Source organism: Myotis lucifugus, unplaced genomic scaffold (genome assembly GCF_000147115.1).
Source record: "Myotis lucifugus unplaced genomic scaffold, Myoluc2.0 scaffold_1, whole genome shotgun sequence".
Taxonomy (NCBI): Eukaryota; Metazoa; Chordata; class Mammalia; order Chiroptera; family Vespertilionidae; genus Myotis; species Myotis lucifugus.
The window spans coordinates 9638102-9658131 of record NW_005871049.1 but is presented as its reverse complement, the minus strand read 5'-3'; the positions used below and the strand labels follow the sequence as shown (position 1 = coordinate 9658131).

The 20030-nt window shown below is 39.5% G+C and overlaps 1 pseudogene; it reads right to left on the bottom strand.

Moving 5' to 3' along the window:
- Positions 1–3541: 3541 nt before the first annotated feature.
- The window catches only part of LOC102426750, a 135468-nt pseudogene continuing 118979 nt past the window's right edge, over positions 3542–20030 (bottom strand).

The following is a 20030-nucleotide window of genomic DNA, read 5'->3' as shown; positions in this document are numbered from 1 at the left end:
CCACACCTCTGTCCCTGTCACCCCCACCCCAGGTAGCTGGCAAGAGGTCGCAGCACGTCGCCCATGCCTGCCATGTTTCACGCCGCCCCTTGGTGGTCAGCACACGTCATAGCAAGTGGTCCAACTCCTGTCTCCTGGTTGAACTCCTGGTTGAATGACTGCCTTGGGGGGGGGGCAATTTGCATATTAGGCTTTTATTATATAGGATAGACATTCAGAAATTGTCATTAATAATGTAGACTTAGCCACAATTTACCTTTATATATACCTGAGTAAAAGCAATTTTCTTCAGTATTTTTAATATAAACTAAACTTATAATTGCAGTCAGGAGTGTGAAGATCAGAAATAAGCAGCTTTCAGAGCATTGTCCTGGAAAGAGCTAATTGTAAATATGCTATGTCACATTCAAATATTTAGATCAAACAAAAAGAGAACTGTGGGCTAATCAAAATCTGCCAATTTACACTTAAAGGGTCATACATTGGAAAACAAAGGTATAGAAATATTATATAGATTAATATAAAATGTTAAATATTTTAATTTATGAAGGCAGAGCCATAACATTAATAGAGATACATTTTCTAGGTTCTGTGATTTTTTTCATTGGCCTAGTTTAATGGTGATAGTTAGGGATGCTGTTACCCCCAGGAGAGGTGGAGGGTCAGGAGGAAGGTAGATGTTAATCACAGCTATCGAGAGGAGGACAACCATGCTGCTAAACAGTCTATTAAGTACAGGACAGCCTCCCACACCCAAGAACTGTATGGCTCAAAATTTTAGTAGTCCCGAGACTAAGAAATTCTGGTCTAGCTATAGAAACAATATTGCTCTTGAAATATGATTCCTCTAGGTTAAATGAATCTTGTAAAAATATATTTATTTAATGTGAAAATTTATAATCATGTTATCACTTACAACATACATTTCCATCTCAAAAGCCAAAACAGAATCATGAACAGTCTCCATATCTAACATGCTATGCTGAAACATATAAAATAGTATATTCAAGATAACATGAAATAGACAATAAAATAATTTAGGACTAAATAGTATATGCTTTTTAAAATTAACACTAAAAAATGGACATAAAGACCAAAACAACCCAATAAGAAGAGCAGTTGCCATAAATCATTTGCATCATCATTTTCATTTGCTGCACTAATTTCTACACAACATTTTTTAACTTCTATGTTCTTAGAAAACTTATAATGAATTTAACTTCTTACACATGCTTCCAGTGCACTACATAGTTTTGTCTCATAGATTTTTCTACTATTTTAAAGCCTGGCCAGTCAATTTCAGTCCTTTGTTCCCAGCATCAGACAGTATTATATCAGAAAACTACATTAGTATACTAAAAGCAGATGGTCATTAAAATTGTAGTAAGAAATACTAGGTATAAACACATTGCTTTATGTGTTCCTCTTCTTCATTTATTTTGCGTATTTAATTTTTAAGTTACACTTTACATTTAATATTATTTCGTATTAGTTTTATGTGCACAGCATAGTGGTTAGAAATCAAATACTTGATAAAGTTTTCCCCCTCACACTTCTTGCTGCTCTGTTTTCAGCTGTTCTTTTGAGTCTGTAAGATACTCAGTTCACAGTTTATACATTTCCTTTTTTGGATTAAGCTTTTACAAGAGATGTTTTTTCATCTCATCATGATTCTCTCCATTGACTCAAATATGACATTTTTTGACTTACCAAAGCTACATGAGTTCCCCTTACAGCCACATGAAAATTATGTATGTAGAAAAATATGAAGCCAGCAAAGAAAGATAAATCATCCATATGAGATAAAAAGCATGTCATTATTTTTTTGTTATTTTTTAAGTTGCTTGTGTGTGCATGTGTCTTGTGAGGTTATGCAATTAAACAACCAGATTACAGACTCACAGAATCAAAGAATATTGAAAACAAAGGCAACATATGGAGCATTCACTCTAAGTCTATAATTTTAACTGAATGATAAAGTATTTAAATGAGATTTTCTAGGCTACCTCTGACTGAATAACAGAGTAAAAGGGCAGAATCAAATAACATCTGAAATATAGTAACTTCTGAAGAGGTAAATAAATTGGAAAATTAATAACTTTTAGATTAAGAAAGAATGAGGTACAAATGATACCCTGTAGATATAAAAATATATTGAAAAAAGAATATTCATTGGTCTACATCATATTTTTACTTGACAAGTATAAGTTAAACTGATTTGTTAACATCACAAGTATTCAAAATTCATCTTCTATTTTTTATCATTTAAGTTTCCCAAAAATATGATTCAGTATCTTACTCCTTAATCTTTAGACTCTAAAAAAGACAGATTTTATTAATCCACATTGTGAAGTACTAACTCCTGGGGAAGTTTATATATTGATGTTTGGATTTTTCATATTTTCCCCCTAGTGACTATGTATTATTTCTTTAAGTCAGCTTTTTAGAATATGAATATATCTTGGCCTGTAACATTTACAAACAAAAAATGATATATCCTTTAACATTTTCATAACCATGGACTTATTTGAAAATAAAATAAATGCAAATGTTTTATACTGACATTAGGCATTTTTAAATCCCTGGAATATCAGGCAAAATGTGTCTAATGTTCAACGATAAAAAGAATTGAGGATTTCAAACATATTTAAAATAGAGGAACTGATAATTCTCCCATGTCCTCAAAACATCTACAGTAAACCTATTTTTGGTTCTAAGTTCTGAAAACATTAAAATGGACAATAAACTGTATTAATATTTTTATGCATATAGAAAATCTAAAACTTCTAAAGTAGTTTAATTTTAAGAGTTGGTCATCAGCACTGTGATTCCTCTTCATTAATCATTCATGTGTTAATTTACACAGCAAGTGTCTATCTAGCAATATGCTAAGCTCCAGATATAGAATAATAAAGAGAGAAATATCTCCATTTTTAAAAATCATGCATAAAAACTAACCTGACAAAGGGATGAATATTATCTAGTGAAAGTGTAGAAATGGCAGCAGCTAGGTCTAGAATGGGTAGGGTGAGATGCCTGTAAACATGATGTCCAAATGGAGAATTACAGGAAAGCAATTTGAAAGCAAGAGCGAAGGAGGGGAGGTGCACAAATGATGGTCCCAGCAGGCAAGGCCCATGTTAGAAAATGAAAAGCTAAGAGATAATTTGGTCCATCTGAAAACTGAAAGAAACATAAGCAACAGCATCTGAGAAAAAAAACGGAAGATCTGGAAACATGACCTGGTGTGTACCCCAGTCAAGGACCACAGTCTGAAAGGTTTTTAAGCAACAATAAAAACAAACTACATAGTCTTCCGCAGTGTTGTAACATGATCAGGTATGTGTCCTGAGGAAATAAACAAGATGCTTCTTAAGTTAATATTCACAATCCATACAACGGCTCCCTCGTTTCCAATAAACTATTTGTTTCTATGACAGTTCATTCTTTGGGATTGTGTCGAGCACCTTTTGCGCATTATTTTCATGTATGTGTGCATTTGTTTTTGTATCCGAAATGTGTTTATCGGGATGGTTCTCCATCATCTCGATTCGTGGTGCTTGTCGTGCTGCTTCCCTCTGAAGGAGACTCCTTCTGTGAGCCTTGCTTTCCTCCCTGTAGGCTGACAGGACAGTGGAGCAGCCAACCCAGAGAACTACTGTCTGCACGTGGCTAAAGCATGTGCTGACTTTACAGCATCCTGGGCACTTCACTTCCGTGAAGCAGGAATCGGGGCTCTTCACCAGGCGCTTCTTTTTGTGTTTCCTCTGCTCTTCTGCAGAGGGGCGAAGGAGATCCTTAGCGAGAGGCAGGTTGTCCTGGGGAGGTCGTCACCACTGGAAACTACATATTATGTTTTGAGTCTCTCAGTTTAGTCTGAATCCTGTGGAGAAAGCTTTATTTATTTATTTTGGTAGGAAATCTGGCCAAACATTGCAACTGACCATTTGTAGACTGTGGTTCCAATGTCAGTTGAATTTTATTTTATTTTATTGAATTTTAGAGAAACTTTATTAAAGCTGGGGACAGTGAAATGAGAAAGGTCTGGGGAAATGAGCCTAGGTTGGTTATATCCAAAATATGTTTTAAAAAAAACTTCTTAAATCCCCCAAATAAGCAAATAAAGAACCCAATTTAATACATGGGCAAAAGATCTGAATAGACACCTCACCCAAGGAGATACACACATGGCAACCAAGTGTATGAAAAGATACTCAACATGATTTACTATTAGCAAAGGAAGTCAGATCCTCAAGGTCACATAAAGTTCATTGGATTTTATTTCAAGTGTTATTTCATTCCAAGTAATTGGAGATTATGAAGCAAAACAATGTTATGATGTGATTATATTTTAGATAATCCTTCTAGTTTCTGTGTAGAGGCTATAATTTATGGAGGAGGAGAGGAAAAGTAGAGGGGCTATTTAGAAGGCTTGTGAAATATCTAAAGGAGAGATGATGTTGCTTACATAATAGTCAGAACTGTGGGCGTAACTAAAATACATACTAAAATTTAGAATACATATATATTTTTTTATAAGATGTATGTTGCTGGAGAGAGTAAAAAGGAAGATGGGTACAGATGGCAAATTGTGGTGATATTTCCTGCAGCAGAGACCATGTGGGTGGCAGAAGAATCGGGGATGCATAGTTGCTCTCGATGGATTTGAGATGCCTACAAAACACCCAAAGAGATGTCAAACAGACATTTGAATAAACAAGTCTGGCATTTGGAGAATAGTTTGAGAATAAAGTTACAAATTTCCATACAGATGGAATTTTAAGCAGCAGGACTAGAATATATATGAATGTTTATATCAATATCTCTATCAATAGACAGACATTCTAGGATGCTATCAAAATAATGTGCTGTGTTTGTATACTTATTTTTTTACTAAACCTCAAAGACATAAGGTTAAGAGTAAATTCTTGAGATAAATTTCATTTTTTAATATTTATTAAGTTGAAACACTTTTTAAAATATATTTTTATTGAATTAAGAGAGTTAGAAACATCAATGATGAGAGAGAATCATTGATCAACCTATCAGAGATTGAGCCCACAACCCAGGCCCAACTGAGAATAAAACTGACCTCCCTGGTTCATAGGTAGATACTCAACTACTAAGCCACTGTGGCCAGGCTAAGTTGAAACACTTTTACTCCCCAACATAAAAAGTTGGACTATTACAATCATAGCATTACTCATTTGTGTACCTTGCCATTTCTGTATTATAGAACATACTAGAGGCCCAGTGCACAAAATTCATGCACTCAGGGGTGGGGTTCCCTTAGCCTGGCCTGCACCCGCTCACAGTCTGGGAGCCATCAGTTGGATCCTTAGCACTGCCACAGAGGCAGGAGAGGCTCCTGTCACCACTGCTGGGTTCCCCAGCCATGAGCCCAGCTTCTGGCTGAGTGGCGCCCCCCCTGTGGGAGCACACTGACCACCAGGGGGAAGCTCCTGCATAAAGCATCTGCCCCCCCTGGTGGTCAGTATGCATCATAGCAACCAGTCATTCTGCCATTCAGTTGATTTGCATATTTGCCTTTTATTATATAGGATAAGTCAAACTTTTCACTTCTAGTTCTCTCTGTTAACCACTATTTAAACCTTGGTTTGGGGAAGTATTTTGTCCATATTTGAACTGCTGCACACTGTAAAGAATTATGTTTGGATGGATGATATACCAGTTAGGGCCAGATTAAGAAAACTGAAACTACCAAAACTGCTTTCATCAGCAAATGATTTTATATTAAAAATAGAGGCCTGGTGCATGAAATTCATGCACGGAGGTGGAGGGGTTCCCTCGGCCCAGCCTGCACCCTCTCCAATCAGGAACCCCTCGGGGGATGTCTGATCCCCCACAGGGATCGGGCCTAAACTGACAGTAGGACATCCCTCTCACAATCTGGGACCACTGGCTCCTAACCACTCACCTGTCTGCCTGCCTGATTGCCCCTAACCCCTCTCTGCCTGCCTGCCTGATCACCCCTAACCTCTCTGCCTGCCTGCCTGATTGCCCCTAACCCCTCTCTGCCTGCCTGCCTGACAGCCCCCACTGCCCTCCTCTGCCAGTCTGATCTCGCCCCCAACTGCTCTCTCCAGCTGGCCTGATCACCCCTAACTGCCTCTGCCTGCCTGATCACCCCTAATTGCCCTCCCCTGCCAGTCTGATCTCTCCCCCAACTGCCCTCCTCTGCCAGCCAATTTGATTCTGATTGGTCAGTTTCTATGCCAGTCAGCGTCAAAAGCTCTGCCTCCTAGGCAGCCATTGGCTCCTCACATTCACCCAGATTTGCTTCTGATTGGTCAGTTTCTATGCCAGTCAGGGTCTCTGGGCCTATCAACAGGGCCTGATCAGAAAGGCGAGGCTGATTAGCAGCCAGGTGGAGGCCTGGAGAGAAATGGAGGCCTGGCTGTTGGACAGGCCGGGAAAGAAAGAGAGGCAAGTTCTCATCAAAGGCTGCTACAGAGGCTACAGATAACACCCTGCCTCTCTCTCTGCAGGCCTCTCTCTAGGCCTGACCTGCAGCCCCCTTGGCAGTCAGTGCTGGGTTGGGGCACCACATCAGTGGCAGGCAGTGCTGGGTCCCCAAGGCAACCAGCACTGACTTCTGGTCTGATGGAGCCTTCGGTGGACCCTGGCTCTTTGTTATATAGATTAGGGGCAAACCAATTTATTGGAAGGACTTGGGGACTGCTGTAAAGGCTTGAGTCCAAGGAGAAGCCTGTGGTTCTAGAGAGATACACCAGAAGGGAAGACAGATGCTGGGCAAGCCACTCCACAACCTCTGCTTCAATTTCATTTTTATTTTTGTTGTCAGTTTGTAGGTTCTATTGTAAATAGAGCTTATATAGTAGTGTGGGACTGCTAAATAAATAAATAACTACTAATTAAATAAAAATACTCCATCACATTTTAACTTGAAAGTAAGCAGTCAGGTATCATTCTTGGCCATCAATTTGGTGTGTGTGTGTGTGTGTGTGTGTGTGTGTGTGTGTGTGTGATAACTAACAACACAGAATTGAAAATTAGCATAGTATTGACATTTTTAGAGCCTATTTACAAAAATATTTTAGATATTTTACTTATAAATGTATTTATCTTATAAATATAACATATAAATATTTAAACATATATGTGTTATAAGTAAGTGTTTAAATAGTTTCCTCAGCACATAGCACAGTATCTGAGCGGTAGCAGATGTTAAATAAATATTTCAATGCCATATAGATCTTTGTAATAGATTGGCCCATTGGTCGATTTGTTATACATCTATGTCATAGATTCTATGGTATGTAAAAGCTCTTTAGGTCTTAACAACTAACACTTCTGAATTTGGGAAAAGTAAAGTTAAGAAATATGCTTAATCAAAGAAAATGACCCTATTTGGAAATTTTCATCTCACATAAACATTCCAGTGCAACATGTATGTTGTTATTTCATTTCGTTATTTTAAAATGCTTTCAATGAACAATTCTGCATAGCAAAATCTCCTAATACTGTATTATAAAACTGGGGATCATGGATTTTACTTATAGGAAGAATCCTTTTTATTTTCCCCCTTAAATGGTTGGCATAAGCTACCTAGCTCAAGAGATTATCTCAGAGAAAGTGTTTAAAATGTCTTCTCACTCCTAAATGTGTATGGGCTGTTATTTATGTCTGGTTGCAAAGAGGAAAATTGGACTGATTCTCACCCAGCGCTACTGATACTGAGCTCTCCTGAATGAGTGTGTGTTGTGATGACTGACAGCATGATTATATGAGACCTTAAGTAGCCATGATTACATTGTGAATTATCCTGTTTAAATTTTTTCAAGTGTTTTAAACTGCTGATAGCCTCCAAAATTAGTGAACACTTACCAAAAAGAAAAAGGCATTAGAATAAATTTATTAGATTGAAAAGCTCTTCAGATTTTTTTTCTGGAATGTATCCCAGTACAGTGAATTATGTTATTATACTTAACTACTGCAGTTCTTCTAGAACTGTTTCTCTATTGTTTTATATTATTTCAAAATAGAAAAAAAGTAAGTTATAATATCTTTCACATCTATGATGTATATTAGTACATTAACTAGTCACTCATAATAGGACACATTTTAAGGAGCATTTCAAAGCATTGTGTTGCCATTAATTTTAAAACTGTGATTTATTTTTAAGATTAAATAATGTTATCATGATTATAACCAAACAAAATTATTTTACAATGTGATTTTTCTATATTTAAGATGCATATTTCACATGTGAAATACATAATTTTTAATATATATTTTTTCCACACATGCATTAAAAAGAGAAAAATGAATGTACATGTGTGTATTTGTATGTGTGTATGTACTTTCATTTTAGTAAAATTAGTATATATATACACACACACATATATGTGTATATGCACACACATACAGTGTCTATTAGTTTTCCAGAACTACTTATGCCAATTGCAGAAATTCAGGAAAGCATTTTGTGTTAGCCAAAATAAATGGTTTACTGAACTCAGGACCAACTTCAAGACATCCTGGCACCACTGCAAGTTCAAAAGAGGACAACAGTGACTCTAGACTCTGTTTTTCCAACAAAAATGAATTAAATGTTTTTGCAGCTAGATTGTGTGGTTTGTGTTAGATCCTTCATCTTTTAAAAGTTTCCTTCAATTTTCACCACTGTGTTTTCTTGTCAATCCAAACACCATTTTGTTCTTTCTGCTGCTTTATTATAGTTTTACTTTCACAACTTCAAGTGCTAGATGTAGTTCTTTCTTCTTCTTTAAGATCTTTTAGAATCAAGGTAAACAAATACAACTGCATGTTTCTAATATTTTTGTATCAATTCATAGCAAATGTTTTAATGTCATGTATCTATTGACTTAATATTTATTAGTTTTGTAGATATTATGCACTTAAATATTTATTGAAGTGATTCTCTGATTCTTAGAATGAAGGGCAGAATTGCTGAAAACATATAAGTAGTTTCACAGTAGTCTCTTTGCTTTTTTGTTGTTTTATACTTATTAACAGCAATATTAATGCTGTTCAGTGATATCCTAAATTTATATATATATATATTGATTTCAGAGAGGAAGAGGGAGAGAGAGATAGAAACATCCATGATGAGAGAGAATCATGGATCGGCTGCCTCCTGCAAGTCCCCCACTGGGAATTGAGCCCACAACCCGGGTATGTGCCCTTGACCAGAATTGAACCTGGGACCTTTCAGTTCACAGGCCAACGCTCTATCCACTGAGCCAAACCGGCTAGGGCTGAATTTCTTTGCCATGCTTTGCATGTGATTATTTTTCTTTCTCACCAATTTAATTTTATCAGGGTATATGCTGGCTTTGAGAATCATAAATTAGGCAGCATTTGAGTGTTGCCTGGAAAGATAAGCAATGTTTAGACTTGCAGAAGCGAATTAGGGAGAGAATTCCAAGCTGTGGCAAAAGCAAAAGCTAACCCATGGAGGAATATTCTGATCTTAGAACACAGAAAAGTGCTAAGTAATTATTTGGATATTGTTGAGTAGATATTGGTGGGTTAAAGATTGCTTCACGTGGAGTTTAAATATTGTTTGTTTTATTTGTCCTATAGCCAAGTATGAGCTCATCAAGATCTTTTTGGACATGAACAGCATAATCAGATTCATGCTTTAAAGTTCTTAATATAAATCTGGTGCGGATAAAAGCATAGAAATGGGTTAGACAGATAATGTTCCTGAGAAAAGTAAGGAGGGCTGGAACTAGGATAGTAAAAATAGAAGAGAAAGTTAAACATGATTCTGAAGTGTCAGATATAGATTATTTTAAGAAAACAAGAAGAAAAAAATGTTTCCTAGAATTCTATGCTTCTGTGATTCAGTTGTGAACACATTGATTTTAAAATTCATCATGACCTAGAAATATAGATTCAATATAGAATTAGAGCTAAGAACACAAGTGAGACCCCCCAAGAAATGTTTTGGGGTTTTTTTTTTAAAAAAATGCTTCTTCAGTTGACAACCTTTAATGACTTCCTTTCGAGCTGAACATCTGTGGCCAATGGCTGCAGCCTCTAAAAAAAGGTTGATTTTTTCCAGTCACAAGAAGGTGTCGCAGTAAAGATGGGCAAGTCGCAGTGTGAGCAAGAATCTGAGGTATGTGAATGTTGATACCATAGGAGAAGCTGTTCATTTCTTCTTATCATTCTGTCTCCAAACCATCTCCATATCCACATCCAATCCTATCATTTTAATCGTTAACCTTTTAACAGCTTCTCATTTGTTTTCAAATAAAGTTAAATTGCTGTATTAGTGCTCTTCAAATATACTAATCTAGCCACATCTGAAGGCATTTTCAAGGGTTTCCTACACATAACATACTGTCTACATCTCTTTCCAAAACATCCTTCACGTTTTACTTTAAACATATATTTCTTCAGGAGGCCTTCTTCAACTCCTTAACAAGACACGTTCTACCTGTTAAATGTCATGAAGATACTTGTTCTCTCCCCATCCGAACACTTATCACACTTTGTAGATATTACACGCTTAACATTTTTCTCCTCCAAAGAACTCTAAGCTCTAAGAATAGGGATCATGTGAGTCTTGGTTCAATATGTATTCTCACTTTTTAGCGCAAGAACTGGTACAGAGAAAAAATGCAATAAATATTTATGAAAGAATAAATGAATTACTGATGCTGACTTAAGGCAGATTGGAAGACCGGAATGCTTTCTGCTGAATAGAGGAATAACTAAAGTATGAAAATAGGAAAAGAGGGTCACATTAAGGATTAGCAGGCAGGGGGTGGGGAATAAAAGAAATAGTGCTAAGAGACCTCAAAAACTTGTGACTCGGTTACCAAAAGGAAAGAGAGTCAAATACCCAAACTGATAGGGTTCATAAAGTGACGGGTGTCTCTTCCTGAAAAGAGAATAAGCAGAAAAACAGAAAGACCAGTCCAACACTATTTAAGAACAATTGTTTGCAAACCCCCCACATTCCAAATACATCTGCACCTTGCCTGTGATTTAGCAGTAATTGAAAATTCTCAATCCCTAGATGGTTTGACTCAGTAAATGGAGTGTCAGTCTGTGGACTGAAGGGTCCCAGGTTCTATTCCAGTCAAGGGCACATGCCCAGGTTGCGGGCTCAATCCTCAGTGGGGGGCATGCAGGAGGCAGCCGATCAATGATTCTTTCTCATCATTGATATTTCTATCTCTCTTTCCCTCTCCCTTCCTCTCTGAAACCAATATATATATGAAAATTCTCAAGAGTCATTAATAAACTAATTTTATATTTATTTCCCATTTGAATACACATTTTCACATTGTTAGTTTCCTCTGATATAAGTACCAATCACAATATAAGACCAACACCCACTTGCCAGGTTGCTAATAGTATTTGTGGTTTGAGCCTGGGCATTGCAGCAGTAACCAAATACCTCAAGAAAAATACAAATTCTTAGCACTGGCACCAAAGTTTCATCTCTTCTTTAGCTAAGTCCTCCTCTACCTTTGTTCAAAACATAGCACAATAATCTAAAGCATCACATATTTTGTATATTGCATAGTGATATTTCCTCTTGCAATGATTCTCATTTCTGGCACAGACTGAAGTCCTTCATGTGCTAAGTTGTGCTAAGAGTATATTCAAAACTGGAAGGCGTTATCAGTATAGTGGCTTGAAATTCAGTTTCTAAGTAAGTTTCAGGAATTTGAAAGGCAAAAACTGCATATTAGTAAAGGATTAGAAATAGAAATAAAAGAACAAGGAGATCAAAACGTAAGTAAGTAAGCAGGTGAGCTAAACTGATTGTTTTATGATTAAAATAGAAAAAATAGCCATGTACGGTTGCAACATTTACATACTGCAGTCAGTATAAAAGTTAGAAAGGAAAGACCAGTGACTCTTGAGGCTCCTAAATGCCTGATTCTGGCTACTGTGTGAGGACAGTGATGAGTCTTTTGGACAAGGGGAGGATGCTATTCTGCTACAGTTTGGGGCACTGATTCTCAGAGAATGAGAGTGAAAACCAGGTGCTAAAACACTCCCAATCCATCCCATCAATAGAAACTTTAAATTACTATTCTGTAGGCAATGTTGGGAAGAATCAAATTCAGTCTAGTATAAGATTTATAAATAAAGTTATTAATCAAGGTTAATATTTACACTGCCTTAAGGAAATATATCAAATATGCATAAAATCTCTAAATTATTTTGCTGTTAAGAATTACAGATTCCTAATATTGGGGTGATCTACAGAATCGTGTAAACATTCTGTAGATCACCCAATTATAGACAGTTTACGGGTCACACCTGTTAGGATCACCCAAGGAGGAATGCACGAGGACAAAAGTGGTAAAGAATTATAAATTCACTAGAGGCCCGGTGCACAAAAATTTGTGCACTCGGGGGGGGAAGGGGGGTCCCTCAGCCCGGCCTGTGCCCTCTCTCAGTCTGGGACCCCTCGGGAGATAACAACCTGCTGGCTTAGGCCTGCTCCTGGGTGGCAGAGGGCAGGCCCAATCCCTAGGTGCAGCCCCTGGTCGGGCTCAGAGCAGGGCCAATTGGGGAGTTGGGGCGCCGCCCTCTGTCATGCACAGAGCAGGGCGGATCGGGAGGTTGGGATGCCACCCCTAGTTACACTCAGGGTATGGCTGATTGGGGGGTTGGGGCACCTCCCTCTGTCACACTCAAGGCAGGGTCAATAGGGAGGTTGCGGCGCTACCCCCTGTGACGCACAGAGCAGGGCCGATCAGGGGGTTGAGGAGCTCCCCCCTGTCACACACAGAGCAGGGCCCATCAGGGGGTTGAGGAGCTCCCCCCTGTCATGCACAGAGCAGGGCCCATCAGGGGGTTGGGGAGCTCCCCGCTGTCACGCACAAAGTAGGGCCGATAGGGGAGTTGGGGCACCGCCCCCTGTCACACACAGAGCAGGGCGGATCAGGGGGTTGGGCGCTGCCCTCTATCACCCACAGAGCAGGGCCGATCAGGGGGTTGGGGCGCCGCCACTGTCACACTTAGGGCAGGGCCAATGGGGAGGTTATGGCTCTACCCCGTCGCACACAGAGCAGGGCCCGTGGGGAGGGGGGGATTGGGGCGCTGCACCCTGTCACACACAGAGCAGGTCCGATCAGGGGGTTGGGGAGCTCTCCCTCTATCAGGCACAGAGCAGGGCTGATCAGGGGGTTGGGGGTGCCTTCCCCTGTCACGAACAGAGCAGGGCGGATAGGGAGGTTGTGGCCCTGCCCCCTGTCACACACAGAGCCGCAGGGTGATCAGGGGGTTTGGTCGCTGCCCCCTGTCACGCTGATCCCGGTGCCGGGAGCCCTCGCGGCTCCCTGATCCCGGTGCTGGGAGGCCTCGCTGCTCCACTGATTCCGGTGCTAGGAGCATATTACCCTTTTACTATATAGATAGAGCCTGGTGCACGGGTGGGGGCCGGCTGGTTTGCCCTGAAGGGTGTCCTGGATCAGGGTGGGGGTCCCCACTGGGGTGCCTGGCCAGCCTGGATGAGGGGATGATGGCTGTTTGCAGCTGGTCACACACCCTTCAGGGTGGGGGTCCCCACTGGGGTGCCTGGCCAGTCTGGGTGAGGGGCTGAGGGCTGCTTTCAGGCTGGTGGTTGTTGACTGAAGCTCCCAACAGCTCCTTTTTTTTCTCTTTTTTTTAATTTTATTCTGGGCCAGCTTTAGCTCTGGCTCTAGCTCTGAGGCTTCCGCTGCTGAAAGTAGGTATCTGGTTTGTTTGCGTTCTATAATCGAAACAATGTATAACTCCAGCTCTGAGATCCCGGCCGGCTGAAAGCTGGTTTCTGGGGTTTTGTTTAGCTTCCATATTTGTTAGAATGTTTCAAACTGCCAGCTCAGAGGCCGGCAAGGCAGGCGGGGAACGTTGGAGTCTGCAGTCACTGGAGCAAGCAAGCCTCATGTTCACTTCCAGCTGCCTGGCTGCCGGCCGCCATCTTGGCTGACAATTAATTTGCATAAGGATATGCTGATTAGCCAATGGGAAAGGTAGCTGTCGTACGCTAATTACCATGTTTCTCTTTTATTAGTGTAGATTAGATCATCTGGAAACCCAGATGGGCTGAGCCCCAAAATGGTACCAGCACCCAGGGATGGGGAGTCAGAGATTTTAAAGAACTCTAAAGAGGCAGGCTTTTTCTGGGTAGAGAATTCGCTGGGCGGGTCTGGATCCTGGGAAGGTCTGGAGGGCAAGGATAATGATATTAGCAATTGGAATGTGGTCCAAGCAAAAGGGAATGTGGGTTGTGATGTGGTCTAAAGGTCGGTTCCCAGAGGAGGAGGTATCAGTTCAATGATTTGATCAGACCTAGCAATATGCTTGGTAGTCTGAGCATTGAAAGGCTCTGATACTTAAACTTCCTTCAAGGTTCCTTTTTTTGTATTATTTACATTTCCACTACAGCAACCCTACCAATGCAGTATTCTGTCCTCTTTTATGGAAGCTCTTAATTTAACATTTCTTTTAGACTAGAGGCCTGGTGCACGAATTCATGCACAAGTGGGGTCCAGCTGGCCTGCCCCGATCAGGGGCTGATTGGGGTCAGGCCGACCAGGGGGAAGGGATGCTGGAGGTTAGCCAGCCAGCCAGCCCGCCCCTTACTAGGCTGGTTGGCAGGACGCAGTGCGCATCATAGCAACCAGTCGTTCTGGTCGTTCCAGTCACTTGGCTTTTATATAGAGAGATTCCTAGTTCATGTACACCTCTTCTTCCACAGCGCTTGAAAGCTCTTCCCAAATCAACCCACATTGTTTTCACTTTATCAAGGATTTGAGGGTTGTGTTATAAGCCACCCCACTCCTATTCCTTGCTTCCCAGAGGATCAGATGCATCAGTGATATATTTGACCGCCTGAGCATTCCTCCTAGAACCACCAATATGTGCTCTCCAGCAGAGTCAAAAAAAAGCAGATGGTGGCTGAGGCTATGACAATGACATCGATGAAAGTCACACAAAATCTTATTGGTAGAAAATTAATTTATGATTGGCTATCATCATTCTGAGGGAGAAATTGAGAAGGAGAACAGCCAAAGCCAGTTTAATGATCCTATGTTTAGGAACAAGGAATATAAAAGAAGCAATTAAAAAAAACTAAAAAAAGAACTGATAAAATGTAAGCATACAGTTAAAGTATTCAAAGTTGAGGGGGAATGTTTGAAAAGATAGTATTATCCCCTATCAAATGCTAGAGAGGTGATGAAGAGGGATAAACATTTCAATGGGTCATTTTTGTCACATTTTTAATCTGTTATGGCATGAATATGAACATATTCTACCAGTTTTTAAGCCTAGATTTCTCTTGCTTTAATTCAAAATTTGCTCTTTCATTCCCAATCTCCCATCTTCTGCCATCAGATGAATGTTTCTGAGACAGTTATGCATGTTCCATCTTCCCAAGTGCTTAACATTAATGGAGTGTTTCTCAAAGTGGGTACTGAAGCACAGTTGAATCAGAATCCCACAAGGCATGGTCCTTGCTAAAAAAAATCAGGTAGCAGGCTCTCTCCTTTGTATTAGACTATGGACCACAACCTCATGCTCTTTTAATGATAACTCTCTAGAAACTTTTCTGGTCTGTTCCACCACAGTAATTTGTGAATCCCACTTCTTCTTTTTCTTGTGTCCATTTCAGTAATGCTGGGATGATGGAAGCTCCAGTGAGTCCATGATACCAATATTTCTTAGCTCTAACCCAATTAATGTTTCTCACCAGAGGCTGAATATGCTAATGGTTGGAGATAAAGAGAAGGCCTCTGACAAAGCCAAATCTGAACAGAATCTTAGAGCCTAGAAAAGTTTTCATTTATAAGAGCAAGTCCAAATTAAAAACAAGAGGCTAATTTTCCCTGTTGAAAATAAAGGAAGAGACATCCTCTACCCTCCCTTTTCTTAGAGCATTTACATTAGAAAACATGTAATGGTAAATTCTGTCTTTGTCTCTTTGAAATGTATGGAAATCTTTTTTAAAGTAAAATGAGCCTCTTGCCAGATTTAAGAGCCAGGAAAAGTCTTTCTCCAGGACCATTTCTTGGTACTGTAATCGTTAAGGAAAACGAAGCCCTAATCCCCCTAACTTCCATAGGCACCTCCCTCCTAATTGCAAAATGACCTCTAGTCACAGAGATTATATTTTTATGAGAGGGCCGGTGCATGAAATTCATGCACGGGTAGGGTCCCTAGGCCTGGACTGCAATCAGGGCCAACCATGGCCTTCTGGCTGCTGGCCAGGGCCTGCCTTCATTCTGTGCCACCCTTGGTGGTTAGCACATATCATAGCTAGCGATAGAACTCCTGGTCTCCCAGTCGAACTCTTGCAGGGACAGTTTGCTTATTAGCTTTATATATATATATATATATATATATATATATATATATATATATATATATATATATATTTGATTTTTTCCTTCAAATGTAAGCCAATTAGTGAACACAGATGGGCATCCCAATTACCAGGTGAATCTAGAGCAACTGCCTGTGACAAATGGTGCTGTCAATTCCTTTTACTTAAGAATCAGTTATTATTTATCTTAAGGACACATAGGTAATGGGTCATATTGAAACCAAAATGTGCGGTGTTTGAGTCCAAGTTTGTTGTCTCTCGAAATCAAAGAGTGAAGTTGTGGACAAAAAACATTAGCAGAACCTAAGTTTATTGAGAGAAGCCAGTCCTGGGAACAGTGCATCTAGGGTTCCAGGAGCAGGCCAGTTCCAGAGCTTCCTTTTCATGGTAGGGTTGGGAGTAGTTCAGCCTCCAAGCTAATCAAAGTCTATTAGTTCATGTGTGGAGGCCCACATGGCCTTAAGCCACGTGGGCACAGGGGACTGCATCTCCTGCCATCAATCCAAGATTCTAGCTCAAAGAGGAGAGAGAGGAGGAAGTGCTTTTTTGTATATATGCTTGTTAGTTCCTGATTGGTCCTTTCAAAAAATTTTGCCTTAACAACATCCTTGGGGTTGATTTATACATCTTACTGCCTTATGATTGGTTATCTGCAAGCTTCCTGCCTTAGCAATATCCAAACATTTTTAAGTTCATGCCTCTGGTGCCCCTTCCTTCCCCATCCAGTTGGGGTGACTTAGTAACTCCACCTACCTGGGTTACCAAGTTTTATTTTCCCTTCCTGTGGTCCCACCCTTATCTCTACTAGCTTCCTTTCGTCTCCTCAATATCTTCTTAACTTGGGTGAAACTTCCTTCATGCAATCTCTTATTGGATTGCTTGTAAGCCACATCACATTATGGTTTAATGCTCATTCAAAAATAAATTTTCTTTCTCTTTCACCTTTGTGGAGGTGTTTTGTAGTTGTGAGATCTTGTTTTAATTACATCATTCCAACATTATTGAAGAGAAGTTCTTAGTATTTATGTTAATAAATTTAAGAATTACAACAACAATAAGAATAGCAAGAAAAGTAGAGAAAACCAAAGGTAGAAAAAGGAAAATGATAATAATAAATGTGAAAATTAATGAAAACCAATAAATGAAAGTGAAAATGAATAGATCCAAAAGAGTTTATTTTTTGATATAGTAAATGTCTTTTAAGATTGATTGATTAAAAAGATAAGGAGCAAACAAAAACATTACATTATAATAATAAGGTAATATATTCAAATATATGTAAGATCATAAAATAAGGAAAAGAAAATATAGTTATTTTACTACATGAAAACACATTTGAAATCTCAAGTATATTGATTTTTTCTTTAAACATTTTTACCCTTGCATTACATCTTCCAAAACCAGACATTCAAGAAGTAGCTTTTTTCTTCACAAATCAATTAGCTTTCCTAAATTAAGATGTAGACCTTAATTTAATGAACATTCCCTCTCGCATTTGCATTTATAACTACGGCATTTCTATGGCAGTCATCTCAAATAATACTTGCCTGTGAGGCCCACGGCAAAATGGTTTCCCTTCAGGCTTTTATCAGACACCACCCTGTAGGCCTAATGCAAATTAGAACTCTGACTCTAGTTTGGAACTTTGATTAGCCTGAGGGAAAATAAGGCAAAAGAGCAAAGAAAGAAGAAAATATTTATTGAATATCAACTATGTATCAGAAAGCTTTTAAATATATCCTTTCATGTAAGTTAATTCACTTAATTCTCACAGCTGGAAAAGGTGTTATTATACATTTTCCTTTTTCACATGAGAGATGGAGTTTCAAAGAGCACAACTTTTTCAAATCGCACAGCATAGGTAAAATTCAAACCCAGTATAATTGACACAAAGACCACAGCCTTTTCTGTTGTGTTGCACCTCATCTTGTTCAGGAAAAGGTGTAAGGTTTATCAGCTTCATATTCCTTTTTTGTTTGTTTGTTTTTGTTTTGTTAATCCTCACCTGATGATATTTTTTCCATTAATTTTTCTTTTTTAGAGTGGAAGGGAAGAGGAGAGACACAGAGAGAGAAATCTTGATGTGAGAAAGACACAGTGATTGGTTGCCTTCCGCACATGCCCCAACCAGGACCAGGGATTTAGCCTGCAACTGAGATTCATGCCCTTGTTCAGAATCGAACCCACGACCCTTCAGTCTATGGGTAAACACTCTAACCACCAGCTATAGCCATATTCCTTTTATTCTTCTCAGATTTGGTTGTTCCAAACTTTTCTTCAAATGGATATTTTTAAACACTTATTGTTTAAGCAGGAAATCTTTTATGCATGGACAGACTGGAAAGTGGGGAATTCAACAGCTGAAAAAAAAAAGGTGAGTGGGGAGATATCTAGATATATAGTCACTAAACAAATATTCTGTATCCTATACTGTTGCAATGCAAAGAACAGACAGAAGTCCTGAACTAATAAAACTTTCATCCTACATTGGTAGATATAATCAATAGGCAATTAAATGAAAAAGATAAATAATTGAACATGCTCATGACTATTTTGTAACTACCAATATGTACTTCTCAATCTTGTCACCTAATTTTCACATCAGCCAGTCCCCCTCTGGCATCTACCAGTCTGTTCTCTATATCTATGAATTTGTTTCTGTTTTGTTTGTTCCTTTATATTGTTCTCCAGATTCTACATATAACTGGAATCATGTAGTATATGTCTTTCTCTGACTGACTTATTTCACAGAGCAAAATAGCTTCTAGGTCTGTTTATGCTGTCACAAATAGTAAAATTTTACTCTTTTTAATGACCAAGTAAGTTCCATTGTATACATGTACCACCACTTTTTATCCACTCATCTAATGATGGACACTTGGGCAGCTTCCAAATCTTGGCTATTGTAAATAATGCTGCAGTGAATATAGGGGCACATATATGCTTTCAAATTAGTGTTTTGGGTTTCTTCAGATATATTCCCAGAAGTAGAATCTCAGGGTAAAAGACAGTTCCATTTTTACTTTTTTGAGGAACATCCCTACTGTTTTCCACAGTGGCTGTGTCAATCTGCATTCCCACCAGCAGTGCATGAAGGTTCTCTTTTCTTCACATCCTGGCCATCACTTGTTTGTTGATTTATTGATGGTAGCCATTCGGAGTGTTGTGAGGTGATAACTTATTGTGCTTTTAACTTGCATATCTCTGATTATTAGTGACATTAAGCATCTTTTCATATGTATGTTCTCTTTGGAGATGTGTCTACTCAGGTTCTTTGCTCATTTTTAATTGGATTGGTTTTTTTTTATCATATCCTATATAATAAAAGCCTAATATGCAAATTGACCGAACGGCAGAATGACCAGTGGAATGACCAGTCGCTATAATGTGCATAGCGACCAGGGGGCAGATGCTCAATGCAGGAGCTACCCCCAGCTCCCAGGCCCCAGGCCAGCCAAGGTGGGTGTCAGTGGGGTGGGGGGGTGTTGCCTACCCGCCGGTCATCCCGCAGAGGAAGGTAACTGGTGGCGGTGGTGGGGGAGGTGCCAGCAAGCAGGCGGTGCCAGGCCAGCCAAGGCAGGTGCCAGCAGGGGTTCCCAACTGCCCCACCGGTCACCCCACAGATAGGCCCCGATTCTTTGGCCAGGCCTAGGGACCCTACCCTTGCATAAATTCACTC